Raw genomic sequence first — 14,685 nt, 5'->3', positions numbered from 1 at the left:
CGTCTTTTCCTACAATTTTAAATGCGAAGCATTTCTTTGCGAACCTCTGGCACTTTGAGCGTTTCTATCTACGTATCTATCTATCTATCTATCTATCTATCTAGCCGCCTACGTCCGTGTGCTCTCATGATCGCCTCCTTAACTTGGTGTAGACCAAAATTTGCATGGGAAGGTAAGAGTATTTGACAAATATGATTGCCGGTTCAGGACATAAATAACATTAAAACCCTGTCGCGTACGTCGTCAAACCCTTTCCACTGGACACGTGTGGCACATAACCGTTTACCACGGGCCGCGGGGTGCGGGTATGCGCCACAGGTGATTGACAGTTTATATCTACCCAGGAACAGCGAGGAGGGACATTGGTTACTTAAATGCTAGATCGTTAAGAAAAACCAACATCGGCAGCGTTGACTCAACGAATGGAAAGAATAAAAATTAGGATCCCAGCCGGAATCGAACCCAAGCATTCTGCGTGGCAATCAGACATTCTGCCACTGAGCCACGCCAGGTCGATAAACTGGCTTGGAAAAACAGCATACGCAGGCGTTATATCGGTGCAACGTCAATTGTGCTTGTGGTGCTGGCTGTCTAATCTTAAAAGAACGCAATAAACACTACATGATACTCCTACGATGTGTACTCCTACGATGCAGGCGTCATATCAGATTAACGTCTGCAGTTCCAGTGTTGGCTCCGCTTTTATAGCAGTCTTATAAAGATTACATTTTTGTATTGCTATGATTGAGCAAGATAAATTGAAGCATTCCTCGACCCCAGAGGAATACATTAACGAAAGTTACATATGATATCCACATCACCGCACCGTAAAGTGCACTTCGTCCGCCAGAACGACGCAGTCTCCTCTTCATTTCTTACGAGGCTGGGCGATGGCCTCATACTGACCGAGGATGATGCCAGATTGATTGACAGCCGCTTTGTGGATTAGGCTACGTAGGCCACATATGCCCAGGTAGCCTACGAATACGACAAACACCAGCCACTGATGTTGGTCTGCGTAGCACTATCCAGGCCTACCAGCCTCAGCGGCCTATACCTCACCAACGCGAAGGGTGGCTTCAGGTTCCGACATGTCGCCGGCTCTGTCGACAGACAATTTGTCGACGAAATGACCGAGGCATCCAAGAATTCCAACAGCTCTACTATACCACATACTTCACTACACATGGGCCCCTCGTCACCACGATCACGACCGGATACTATAAGAGTCATGACCAGCTGCTGGTGCTCACTGATCACGGTGATGACGCCCTTGTTCAAGAACTGTCAAGAACTTCTTCCACACATGCACACGGGTTCGTGAAACGTGCATGTGTTCTCGGGACACGCATAAGCACTACATATCACCTTAACGCTTCTGGTGTTGGTAATACCCACGTTGCCATTGGCAGCGTTACCCAACCGTAAACAACTGGTTATATAACACATATGCGGCTCTTCAGCATATATATGTGTGCGTATAAAATTTATACAAATCTTTAGTATCATTTTGTAATGTGTCGCTCACTAAAAAAAGTTACGCCAGTCACCTTCCCGCCGCATGCTTCGCATAACATCGACTCTCACTGTACGTGGGATCTGCCGAATTTTTTCTACTCGTCTTTTCCTACAACTACATTTTTTTGCGTAATAACAACATAACAGAAGCGGTTTTTGCTGATCTGTCTGTCAACTTATTCAAAAGTTAGTCTTAATTGTGTTAGGGGAAAAGCAACCCCGATAAAATACAGTTAGAGCCATTTGTGTATACACCGTTTACCGTTGGTGCACATCTCTGAGGTGCTCCTGCGTGGCGGACGCTTGTTCACTGCCACCCGCGAGGTTGCGCAAACGGCCAAAGAGGGCGCTTTAAAGCAGGGGCGGCGCTAGGGTTTTTTCAGTGGGGGGCGCACCCACGACCAGCGACTTCCTTCGGAAAGGGGGGGGGGGGGTGTAGAATGGCGGGAACCTCACTCAAGCTTTTTGTTTTAACCGTGTCTGCTTCTGGAGGCATAGAGGAGGGGTGGGTGAGAGGGGGACTGCGCCCCCGTACGCGGCGGTGGTGCTGCCCCACCTGTCTGTCGCCTCCGTTTCTCTGCTTTGATCTACAGGGCGTGGTCGCCCGTGCTCATGCGCCAAAGTACGAAAAGAATCATTGGACTTTCACAGAAAAGCTAGGTTCCATTTTATGCTCACATGATCTTTTTCAATGCCGACTTGCAGGCTAGGGTTTCTGCTGGATACACAAAAAAAAAATTGATCGAAGCTGCGTGTGAAGGCCTCCTGCAGAAAATGAAAGGTTGCACTAAAGAGAAAGATACCATGAACAAAGATAAACCCCTGGGTATGGCCTACATTCATCGTATCTCGCATAACATTAAAAAGAAACTGGCGAGTCATTACGATGTCCATGTCGTTTCTCGGGCTGCCTGTAAGCTAAGCAGTGTGTACCCTTTGGTGACACAAATTATTAAGGGTGGGCCTCGTTGCTCAACAAAACAGGACTAGAAATTCACCCGCCTGTGTATTTGGTGTAGTGTATGCAATTACCCTCACATGCGACAACCCCTACATTAGAGAACACGGGAGGCATTTTAATGAAAGAACACGTCAGCATAACTGCAATCTAAAATCAATGCAAGAGGCACCTTGGCCCTGCATTGTAAATGATGCAAAGGCAAAGGCGAGGGTAAGAAAAAGATTCCTTGCAGAGCGATATTAGAAATGACTCCCTTCCTGTCCAGATCCAGTCAACAAACCGGAAGGGAGATCGTCGATGCATTCCATGTCATTAAAACTAGAGACAAGTGTGTCCACAAACCATTTTTAATCACTTTTACAGGTAAAACTTGCTTTTCTCAACGATCACCTTTCACTTTTGATACTTTTGTGATATAGTTAGTCTGCAGTACGCTTTTCGATGGTTACCGGCACGTATATTTGTCAGGATAGTGTCACGTAGTTAGGTTAGCGCTTGAACAATGTTTACGCTTTGGTTTTGAAAAATAAACAGCTGTCAGTCTGCGCCCGTGGTGTGTGGCTTTTTCCTTCTTTCTGTCCTCGCTTTTTTCGCGCAGTTTTAACTTCACTCAATACCGTTGTGTGGCAAAAGCATTATCAGCTGCTACGGTAATTTTCAGTAGTGAGCCCTCGTAACTGTAAAGCCTAGGGGGTATAAATAATAAATAAATAAATAAATAAGTAAATAAATAAATAGATAACATAAATAAATAAATAAATAAATAAATAAATAATAAAATAAATAAATAATAATAAATAAACTTCTCTCGCGTGTACAATGTAAACAGCGTCAATGCGCTGCGCACTGCTCTACTGCGCACATTGTATGTTCGTCAAAGAACAGTGTATGTTCTTTATGCGTTCGTCACTTCTCGAAACTGTGGCATGTTCCACCTTCCGTGGTTGAAGACTAAAGTGCGCAGTAGAGCGGTACGCAGTGCACTGATGCTCTTTACATTGTATCCCAGGAGAAGTTTATATTTATTTATTTATTATTTATTACTACCCCTAGGCTTTACAGAGAGGAGGGTTTCACGACTGAAAAATACGTAGCAGCTGCAAATGCTTTACCACACAACGGGTAGTGAGCGAAGTTAAAAGCGAGGACAGGCTGACAGCTTGGCGCAGACCGACAGCTGTTTATTTTGAAAACCAAAGCGTAAACTTTTTCAAGCGATAACCTAACCACGTGACCGGTCGTCATAAATACACGTGCCGGCAACCATCGAAAAGAATTCTGCAGAATACCTCACTCACAAAAGTTGCAAACAGGTGATATCAGGTGAAACGAGAACTAATCTATACGCATCATAACAACACATGAGCGAAGGGCCGTTTACAAGGCAATGACCGAGCGAAGAACCAATCAACCGAGTAAACAACATAAAACAGTTCAACAAGATTCAGCGATGGTAACAAGAAAATGCGCAACAAGGAGCGCGGAATGGGGATCAACAGTCAGCCAAGGTAAATGTGAAGCCACGGAAACAAAAAAAAACTAAAAAAACTTGAGGAAACGCCATGAACACTTGTGTTATCAAACACGTTTTAATGCTTCTTTGTCTTTATTCAATTATTAATTTTTTTTCAAGGATCGGCCTGAGCAACGTTTATAGATACTTTTTCAGTTCCGTAACTCCTCCGCCGAAGGCGGCCGCCGCTTTTACCCAGGCAGTGAGAGGGCGCCACAGTCGTGAATAGCGCTGTCGTGCGCGCGGGACACACGTGTTCTTTCCCGTAGTTGCTTCGCCGCGTGCGAGGCTGTCATGGAATGTTTTTCCTGGGTGTGTTGGCTGTGCATGCGCGAGGTTACTCTCGACGACTTCGGTGAATTCAGACAACCGAGCATTCCTTTCCACAGGAAGTCAAGCAGTTTTCAAGCTTTGCGATGCCAACTTGTTTCGTGCCCGGCTGTGCCAATGGGTACAAAAGCGGCACTTTTTTGCGCCGCCGCCCGATCCGCAGCATCTTGAAAGCTGGGTGCGAGCTATTTCTCACGCCGATAAACCGCGGAGCAAAACATGCAAGACCATATACTATAGCGACCAAGTTTTGCCACTTGTACCTTCCTTAGTGCATTTGAAAGCATCTGTGCAAAAAAAAAAAAAAAAAAAAAGCGTCGGGAGGTCCTCGTCCAGAAAAATGCGATGAAAGAGAAAATGGGCCAACAGCTTATGTCCATGCCATTCCGCGACCTCTCAGGTGTTCTGACGACCGTGGGTACTGTGCACCATTACCAGAAGCAACGGCCTTTTGTTACCTGGCAGGCTACGTGGCTTTCAAATTGAAGAAAACAACGGTTGCGAGGTCTGCAAATACGATGCCCTTGGCAGGCGGGATTACCCGCCGCTTGAGTCCATGCTGGTCACTGTGCGCGAATGTGTCAGTGGTAGCCTTTCAGAGAAACTACTTGCACGTAAGCACGTACGGTAGAGCGTGCTATCAAGCATGCTAGCAGGACACATTTTTTGGTGACCTGTTTTGGGGTGTGCTGAATGCTCTTATAACTAGAGGCACAAACACTGTTGGCTTCACTTTTATTTACTCCCATGCACTTCTTTGCGCAAGCCAATGCTTAGAAAACAGCAGTACCATTAGGGCATAGAGAGGCGCAAGAAAGCAAGTTTAAAAAATTAGCTGGCAGCAAACCTGCCAACACAACGTAGCAGGAAGGGGTGGGGTCAAACTTCCTCGTCCGATAATTTTCGATTTGCATGTGTATATATCCACGCACCCATACAAACACACGCACGACACACAAAAAATGTGATTGACCCCCCCCCCAGGCCCGTAGCCTGGAATTTTTTTTCGGAGGTGGGGGGTACTTGCTGAAAACCTTGACTATTTCAGAAAAACACCTATTTTCATTATTTATTTTTGGTAAAAACACATATATCAAAATTTTTGAGGGGGACATGCCCCCTCCCCCCCCCCCCCCCCTTGGGCTACGGGCCTGCCCCCCTCCTCGAATATAATGCCTGGTTATGCTACTGCCTGCCAACAATGCTGTGCAGTATCTACGCGTGTAAAAAATTTCCACGTTCATTTTGCATACCAAGGATCTCGGTTTGCTTTCACAATGTAATATTTTTTGCGATGCCACCATGTTCGAATTAATTGACCAAAATGCAGTTGCTTGTCGGTTTGAAACAATACAAATGCGCATAATCATTTCGTACAATGCAAGGCTTTCGAAAACATCACATAACGCGAAGTTGCAAAATTATTACGCACAGAACATGGTGTGCTCTTGGCTAGACCACATTTTTTCATGTTAATGAACGCACTAGAATTACTGAAATGATATGTGTCCGTCAGTTCTCGCGAAATCCGGGACACGCTTGCCAACCGCGAAAAATTCTCGGCGAAAAATTCGAGTATATTGATAGAGCAATGTTTGATTCGTACTACAAAATGTTGTAAATTTCCCCGCGTTTGAGAGATGCTATGTAACCCTTAGTTTTCTACGTTTGAAATTCGTATTTTTGGAGCATGCTCAATAGCCAAACTAGTGTGGTCTTAACGAAACGGACATGGAAAGGCGCAGAGCGAAGCGAGCACGTTGTCATTGCCCAAAACTGACGCCTGCGAAGCGTGTCTGTACAGGTCTTTTCAAGTTTGTGAGCAATATAACGCGCGCAAATTGAAGTAAATGTCCAATTAATGTTAAGTAAGGAGAGTAAAGACCAAATACAGTGTTCGCGCAATTCTCATTCGGCCGTGTGCAATAGCTCATGCGAAGAAGCCCTTCGTGCTAGCAGACGACCCTCGCCCTCCTAGCGCAAAGCGCGACTGCAGCGCTGTGGTGGCGGGTGCGGCGGCAGGCCGCCTCCTCCCTACGCGCGCCGCGAGGAGATACGGAACTGAAAAAGTATCTATAAACGTTGGGCCTGAGCACGAGAGTTGTAAAAACATACAAAAAGGTAGTCTTTTTTAATATCGCTTTGCAAGGAATCTTTTTCTTACCCTCGCCTTTGTTTTTGCATTCTTTGGAATGCAGGGCCAAAGTGCCGCCTGCATTCCTCTTTACATTCCAGTTATGCTCACGTGTTTCTTTCATTGAAACGCCTCTTGGTTTCTCTCATGTAGGGGTTGTCGCATGTGAGGAGTAATTGCATACACTACACCACAAACACAGGCGCTGAATTCTAGTCACGTTTTGTTGAGGCAAACGAGGCCTACCCTTATTAATTTCGTGTCACCAAAGGGTACACACTGCTTAGCTTACAGGCAGCCGAAGGAACGACATGGACATCGTAATGACTCGCCAGTTTCTTTTTAATGTTGTGCGAGATACTATGAATGCAGGCCATAACCTGGCGTTTATCTTAGCTACGGTCCTCTTTCTCTTTAGTACAACCTTTCATTTTCTGCAGGAGCCCTTTACACGGAGCTTTGACCAATTTTTTTTTCCATATCTAGCCGGAACCCTAGCCTGCAAGTCGGCCTTGAAAAAAATCATGTGAGCATAAAATGGAATCTAGCCTTTCCGTGCAAGTCCAACGATTCTTTGCGTACTCTGGCGCGTGAGCACGGGCGACCACGCCCTGTACATCAAAGGAGAGAAACGTAGTCGATAGACAACCGGGGCGGCACCACCGGCGCGTACGGGGGCGCAGTCACCCTCTCACCCACCCCTCCTCCTCTATGTCCTCCAGAAGCAGACATGTTCAACATGTCCGCTTTTGGAACTCACTCATACAAAAGCTTGAGTGAGTTCCCCGCCATTCTGCACCCCCCACCCCCTTTCCGAAGGGAGTCGCTGGTCGTGGGTGCGCCCCCCACTGAAAAAAATCCATCGCTGCCCCTGCTTTATAAAGCGTGGCTCTTTGGCCGTTTGCGCAATCTCGCGGGTGGCAGTGAACAAGCCTCCGCCACGCAGGAGCACCTCAGGGATGTGCACCAACGGTAAACGGTGTATACATAAATAGCTCTAACTGTATTTGTCGGGGTTGATTTCCCCCTGACACAAGAATAACGTTTGAATAAAGTTGACAGACAGATCAGCGAAAACCACTTCTAGTTGGTTCGTTTATTATGTAAAAAATGTAGTTGAGGAAAAGACGAGTAGGAAAAAATGCAGGAAAGGACGAGGAGTATTTTTTTTTTCGTATACTACACGTTCTACGGAAAGCTACCGCGGGCAACAATCCGGTACGCAAATGGCTTTGTGAGAGAATATATTCCGACGCCGTAATTCTGGTTATCGACACTGGGTCAAATTGTCTACATTGCACAGATCACGCGTTTATAGGTGGTCGCAGAAGGGCTCGCTTAGCCTGAACATCCCCTTCGCGTACCAGCCACTTATTCCAGTCATTAAGCGCGCTTCGCGTACATACTGTGAAGGCATACTCAATGTACTTCGACGATCGCGCAGGTATCTGAATGATGCAATCACAGGATTCATACGAACGACGATAAAAGCGTACTCGTCGGCGCCGTGGCTTCGTTGGTTAAAGCGCCTGTCTAGTAAACAGGAGATCGTGAGTTCGAATCTCACCGGTGCCTGGTAATCTTTCATTTTCACTTTTTTTTTTTTTTTGCACGTGGCCCATAGCACATTACTCCAAGTTATGCCACCGCTGAAAAGCGATCCTTCCGGTGCACTGTCTTGCTTGATTGATGGCGCTCTCGCTATCGAGCGCGTTCGAGGCGCAATAGCAATGTCTCTTAAAGTGGCGGTGTTATAGGCACATATATATATAACAGGGCCCGTATTGTTGTTTGTAAATATGAGCATATTATCGCTGTCGTACGCGGCAATTCGCGATGTAGGAAAGGCGGGAAAGAAATCGAGACGTTGTACGTTAATGCAATGGTGTAATTAAGCAAAATTTTTTGTACAATGTTTGTTGTGCAACAAGCTTGAAAATATTTTTCTGCGATAGCCAATATTGGTCATTTTTCGTATTCCAGTATGTTTGAATAGTTTTTGACTTATTAGAACTTGGATTTCATTATTCTTTTTTGGTTTGAAGTTAAGCTGATATATACTGAGAATAGCACGTACAGGGCTACGAGCCAGATGAAGAGGCACGTTGGCACCCTGAGACAAAGACTTGGAGCACGTCTTATAGGGATGAGCATATGTGGGGTCGCCACATCAAAGAAACCATCATTTCAAGTCCGCAATTTAAGAGGACGCTAAAAAGCAAAACGATTTTTCTCATGTTAGTAAAGTACTCTTTCACGATACCAAAAACACCAAGCTTGCTGCGAGAAGACGCTTAGTAAGCGAGAAAACGCGCAAAAACAAAATGTGTGTAGCGACGCCACCTTGTAGTTCTCGCACCATTCGCCGTGACGTCAAATGTTTTGACGGCGCCTACTAGGGACTACGTGGTTCCTAATCGGTAAAAATGAAGTACGTTGTCCTCTGAGGGGGCCATAGACTTTACATACCAAGTTTGGGGTGATTTTGTTGACTCAATGGTGCCAAAATACGATAAATATGCTTTGAAATTGGTGACGTCACGCGGGGAGATTTCGCCACGAAATTTAAAAAATCAACTCCTTTATTAATAAACTATGATGGCGAAATTAACGATATTAGAGTTCTCAGAGCACCAATTTATCGATCTAAACCGATTCATTGTTTTCTCTTTAGTGTCCCTTAAATTCTCGAATCGCACATGTATACTATTAACCTTCTCACAAAAAAGAGCGCGGGCCAAGAAGAATATTTTTTTTTTAATTCTGGCAGAACCCAGGCATTGATGGAATCGGTTCTTTGAGAAGAAGTCAGAATCTAGCTGCCTATGCTGCATTTTAAGTGTCCTATACTGATGGCATGTCGGGCAAGATTGGTGTGTGTTGCAGTGCTGGCTAACCGTTTTGATGACAACGTACAATATATGATGATGCAAGGCTATAGTCACGTGATGGTGGACCCTGGCGGAATACGCCGACGACGCTACTCATAACACGCACCTCAGGCATCTTAGCACGCACTCCGTTTCGATAAAACGAAGTGCACGCTATGTTGTTAAGAGCTTGTAGGGATCTTACATCGGATCATAAGACACCCTGGGCGCGTCAGTGAATTCTACGCGCCTAGAAAGCCCTCGATATGCCCACAACTACTCAAATTACACAAACACGTCGATCTAGCTCGTAATTCTTGGATGAAGAAAAAAAAAGAAAAAGATGCGGCATAGGCAGCTACTCGCTGACTGCTTCGCATGAAATCGATTCCCACAACGTGTGGGACTTGCCGGAATTTTTTCGCTTTGAGGCGAACGTTACGCGTTGGATTGACATGTTTGTGCGACTGAAGTAGTCGTGCGCATGTCGTGGGCTTACCAGGCACGTCGACAACATTGGCCCTTCAACGGTACCTTATGTTCCGACGTACCTCTGCACTCACGTGTCAGTTTTATCGAAGAAGAGTGCACGCTACGGTGCGATGATGCGCATATCGTACATAGCACTCGTTTATGCTATCCTCCCATGGTTTCGAGCAAAAGCTTGCTGAGTCGTGGTAGTGACATCACTATAATCTTGTTACATTCTTATCAATGCTGATACCCAACATAGCAACCAACAAATGACATTGCCCCCCGAATAACGCCGGGCATGGGTCTTTTACCAAAGCAGATTCCAAGAGCTTGCGTGGCTTTGCCGGTCAGCAATGCTTGTACTGGCACGCACGTAATGTATTCGCTTTCCGCATTGCGGCTCGAGTCCTCGATCCTTTGCATTTGTCGAGAATTTTTCACTCACCGATAACGCCGCGGGCGGGCCCCAACATTTACATTTTTGTGCGAGAAGAGATCCTTAACACCCTCCACCTTAAAATTTCCAACGTATGTCCTCACACATACTGTCATACTCACACACTGTCCTCGCATACATGGCCCTTGTTTCATGTGGCACACGTCACTGGGGGAAAGAATTTCGTGAGTACACGACAGGCTTTTTTACGTTATAGGAGCTGCCTCGCCAGGTTCTTAAGCTGGGGCAATGTCCCGCGCCGTAAGCGTAACCTTAGTTACAGAGGCGATCGCTACAGGCGCAGCTCGCGCGAAAGGGAAGTCTTCTTCCTCTTGTCCATCGAGCGCCTTGATGATGATATTAACGCAGGCAAAACCACATATAGCATAGCCAACTGTAGCATGCGCACGCTAGCGCGAAAGAGAAGTCTTCTTCCTCTTGTTCTTCGAGCGCCTTGATGATGACATTAACGCAGGCAAAAGACGACTATCTCCGAGCGAGCTTCTCAATCATCATTCACTTCGTGGATATGGCATTATTTTCATGTTATAACCGTCAGTCATGTAGGTCATATGCGCATGCCCTCCAGTGCCAATATTGTTACATACGAGGGGCGAGCAAAACGTTTTGCAACTTGCATATCAGGAATATACTGCCAGACCTTAGAAAAAAAATTATTTTTGAACATAATTTCTCCGCACACTGATGCACTTCTCCAATTTTTCCGGAAGGCTTTGGATACCCTGTTAAAAAGAAACTTTCTTCCTTGTTGCTAAGCCACTCTGTGGGTGTTAAAGTGAGTTCAAGAAATCAAACCTCTTTCCCTCGACGTGTTTGTTCAAATTCGGCAATAGATAAAAGTTACTGGCGGTCAAGTCGTCACTGTGGAGTGGGTTTTCCAGCGCTTCTTCATTCTTGCACCTACTTTTAGAATACTTCGCGAAATACAGTTGGCTTTAATATGAGGCACAATTAGATGTTTCTGTTCGAATGTTGTGGGAAGGTCGGGAAAGGAACTGTTATGCATGCGTGACTTTTTCGTGATATTTCTTTACACAAGTTCTGAGCTTGGGTGAAATAGCACAGATCAATAATGAAGCACTACAAAAACAAAGAAAAAAAAGAAAACAACTCCGTCGAGCCGGATTCGAACCAGCGACCTATGGATGTCCGCATGAGTAATACCTCTACAGTCCACCGCTCTACCAACTGAGCTATCGACGGAACGCGCCCAGGAAGGCGGCAAGGTTGATTTCGAGGGTTCCCCACGCCGCGTGACCTACTTTACTGAGGCGTGCTACGCGTGCCACGCGCACACTGTTAAACTGGTTCAGCCGCTCAACGTGATCGGCGCGCGTGCGTCTTTGTTTGAACTGCGTCTTTCTCTTAGATGATAGAATATGCTGGCTAATATGACAAATATGGCCCCGTGATATCCCGCCGCAATGTTTAATGGCGGTTTGAATGATTACGCATGCAAGACACTGCAGTGGGCACTGGCACAAAGCTCCTCCCCGATGTGCCGCGGAAGTTGCCTGCGGCGTTTCATCTGACAACGGGTCGAAGGCATACGTAACGATGATAACGGTTACCCTTTTGCTACCGGCTGGCGATAGCAAGCAATGACTGCTTGCCACATGAAGGAAGAACATGCGCCGATCCTCACCGTCTTGCATGTGTAATCATGCAAATCGCATTTAAACTTTGCAGCGAGATATCTTGGGGCGCAGACATCCTAGAAGAATTCTTCCAAGTGGAACTGTGTAGAAACACGACTGCCTCCAACTTTTCAATACAAATATGCCCACTTGCTGCACTTATTAAAAGGAAGGAAGGGAAGAAACCAGCGGATAGACAGGGAGGTTAGCTAGTTCTTTGACCGGCTGGCTACCTTGTGCTGGGGGAAGGGGTAAGGGGGATAAAAGATGATAGAAGAGAGATGTTACAAAAAAAAGAAGAGCAAGAAAAGGAAAAAAAGGAGAGAAAAAAAAGGGGGAAACGAGAATATGACACTGCTTAGAGTCTGTCTCTAAGACCAGTTGTCCGCAAGAAAGCTTATTAAAAATTTTTAGTTAATTGGGCGGCTGACAGCGATAATTATTGCCTCACTTTGTACCTCCTGGATACGTAATTTATCTGCAAAGATGGCTTTCACGATCTTCCCAGTGCTGAATAATAACAAAACCATAAAGCTTAACATTTAACACTCGGTAAACCTGTAGTGTGTTTGTTCTTTATGTAGGATTTTCATCAATATTTAGGCATGACAACTTTCTGGAAATAAATGGGCAGCCATGTGTGGCGGCCTTTCGTAAGTTATATGCCTCTGATGCTGTGTCATTTTGACTAATAGACCTTACCCTTATATTTTTAGCGAAATCACTTCATGTCTACATTATTACACTCTTCGGTTCTTTTATAACGTTTTGTCTTTGGCGAAAGTCGAGAAGCGCATGCAGGCTAGAATTGTATGCCTAGGAGGCATGCATGCATTATTGGAATTTTATCTGCAGTTTAAGGGTTATAATAATATCTGGGGTTTAACTTCCCAAAACCACAATATGATTACGAGAGACGCCATACACAACATTAATTGGAATGACTGACAGTGCGGCATGCGAGGTCTGCAGTACTGAGTAAGACATCGATCATCTGCTATGCCACTGCACTCGATTTGCCTCTGAAAGACGAACTCTTTCTGATGCGATGCGACGACTAGACGATCGACCGCTCTCCGTGCAGATGCTGCTGGAGCACCGCCCCCATCGCTCGGCGGCCCACAAGGGAGTTGAAGCACATTTTTGCTTCTTAAGGGGCTACGGGCCTTTGTGAACGCCTATGACTGTTGTACAGTACCACCGCCACGTACGTGTCAGCGCATTTATTGATCCTTTTTCTTCAAGCTCCTCCCCCCTCTCTCTCTTTTTCTATCCCATCTTTCCACTCCTCTTCACTTTCCCCCGGCGTAGGGTAGCCAACCGGACTGCTGTCGGGTTAACCTCCCTGCCTTCTCCTTTTTGTGTTCCTTCCTTCCTTCCTTCCGTAGTGGAGGGATCCGGAAATTTCGACCTCCTGAGGTTCTTTAACGGGCACCTAAATCTAAGTACACGGGCCTCAAACATTTTCACCTCCATCGAAAATGCAGCCGCCGCGGCCGGAATTCGATCCCGCGACCTTCGGGTAGTCGAGCGCAATAACCACGAGACCACCGTGGCGGGGCTCAGTTTAAGGGTTAAATATCTCGGTGTTAACATCTCACCGAATATCAATGGGTCTTCTCACGTGATAAAGTAGCTAACAATGCTAACAGAGCTCTCGGTTACTTTCGTCCGTAACTTACATCTTGCCCTCCATCAGTCAAATTTCTAGCCTACAAAACACTCATTCGCCCAAAACTAGAGTACGCATCCGCCATTTGGGACCCACCTCAAATTAAGGTAAGTTCAAAACCGCGCAGTTAGATTCATCTACTCGGATTACTCATGTCATGCCAGTATTAGTAACTTTAAAAGAGAAGCAGGTCTACCTGACCTTGAACTACGTCATAGATGTCTAGGACTATCACTGTATCACAAAATTTATCATACGTTTCATTATAACTCTCCCATTCAATCAACCCATCGGCACTCAGGCCCGCACAATGTCCACCACAAGGCCGTCTACCCCTCTCCCTGCTTGCCCACAGCCCACCATCACTCATCTTCGCCCAGGCAGCCAGGTGACTGGAACGATCTCGCTCAAGTGTCATACATCATTCCAACACGGATAACTTAGAAATGCCATAGAATCATTGTTTTATTACCCTACATTGTTTGCCCACACCCTCATGTAAAGCCCTCTGCTGGGCCCTTTGAGGTATATTAAATAAATTAAATAAATAAATAAATAAATAAACAAATAAATAAGCAAAAGGTGATATTCATGAGGCAAGCGATACGAGGGCAGCGACGGCATTCACAATCAATGTTCTAATACAGAGCGTGAAATATCATGCTAGGTGAGCACCGCACAGCATCGCAAAGCATATGAATGGCAGATTACAAGATTATGACATAGCCCCTTCCGCGGTGTTCCAGTGGTTACGGTGACCGACTGCTGACCCAAAGGTTGCGGGATCAAATATCTCGATGGCGGTGAAATGATAGACGCCCGTGTACTTAGATTTAGCTGCTCGTTGAAGAACCCCAGGTAGTCAAAATTTCCGCAGCCCTCCACTACGGCGTCCCTCATAATCATATCGAGGGTTTGGGACGTAGTACCCCACTAGTTAATAATAATTATCCTTTGTGCCCCATATACAAATTTCATATTTCGGACAGGGTGACCGAGAGCTCACTATCTATCCGCCGCCGCTGAATAGTGTTATGTGCTCGGCTGCTGACCCAAGGCCGCAGGTTTGATCCCGGCCGCGGCGGTCGCATTTAGATGGAGGCGAATGCTAGAGAACCA

The 14,685-nt window shown here is 45.9% G+C and overlaps 2 non-coding genes across 2 annotated transcripts; one reads left to right on the top strand and one right to left on the bottom strand.

Moving 5' to 3' along the window:
- The first annotated feature begins 7,957 nt into the window (after positions 1–7,957).
- On the top strand, positions 7,958–8,031 carry Trnat-agu (transfer RNA threonine (anticodon AGU)). Its single transcript has one exon. It is a non-coding gene; the product is annotated as a tRNA-Thr (tRNA).
- A 3,337-nt stretch (positions 8,032–11,368) lies between these two features.
- Trnay-gua (transfer RNA tyrosine (anticodon GUA)) lies at positions 11,369–11,460 on the bottom strand. Its single transcript is given in 2 exon segments — positions 11,369–11,404; positions 11,424–11,460. It is a non-coding gene; the product is annotated as a tRNA-Tyr (tRNA).
- Positions 11,461–14,685: the final 3,225 nt, after the last annotated feature.

The sequence above is a fragment of the Rhipicephalus sanguineus genome, chromosome 6 (assembly GCF_013339695.2).
Source record: "Rhipicephalus sanguineus isolate Rsan-2018 chromosome 6, BIME_Rsan_1.4, whole genome shotgun sequence".
NCBI lineage: Eukaryota > Metazoa > Arthropoda > Arachnida > Ixodida > Ixodidae > Rhipicephalus > Rhipicephalus sanguineus.
This window is presented reverse-complemented; position numbering and strand designations above follow the sequence as displayed.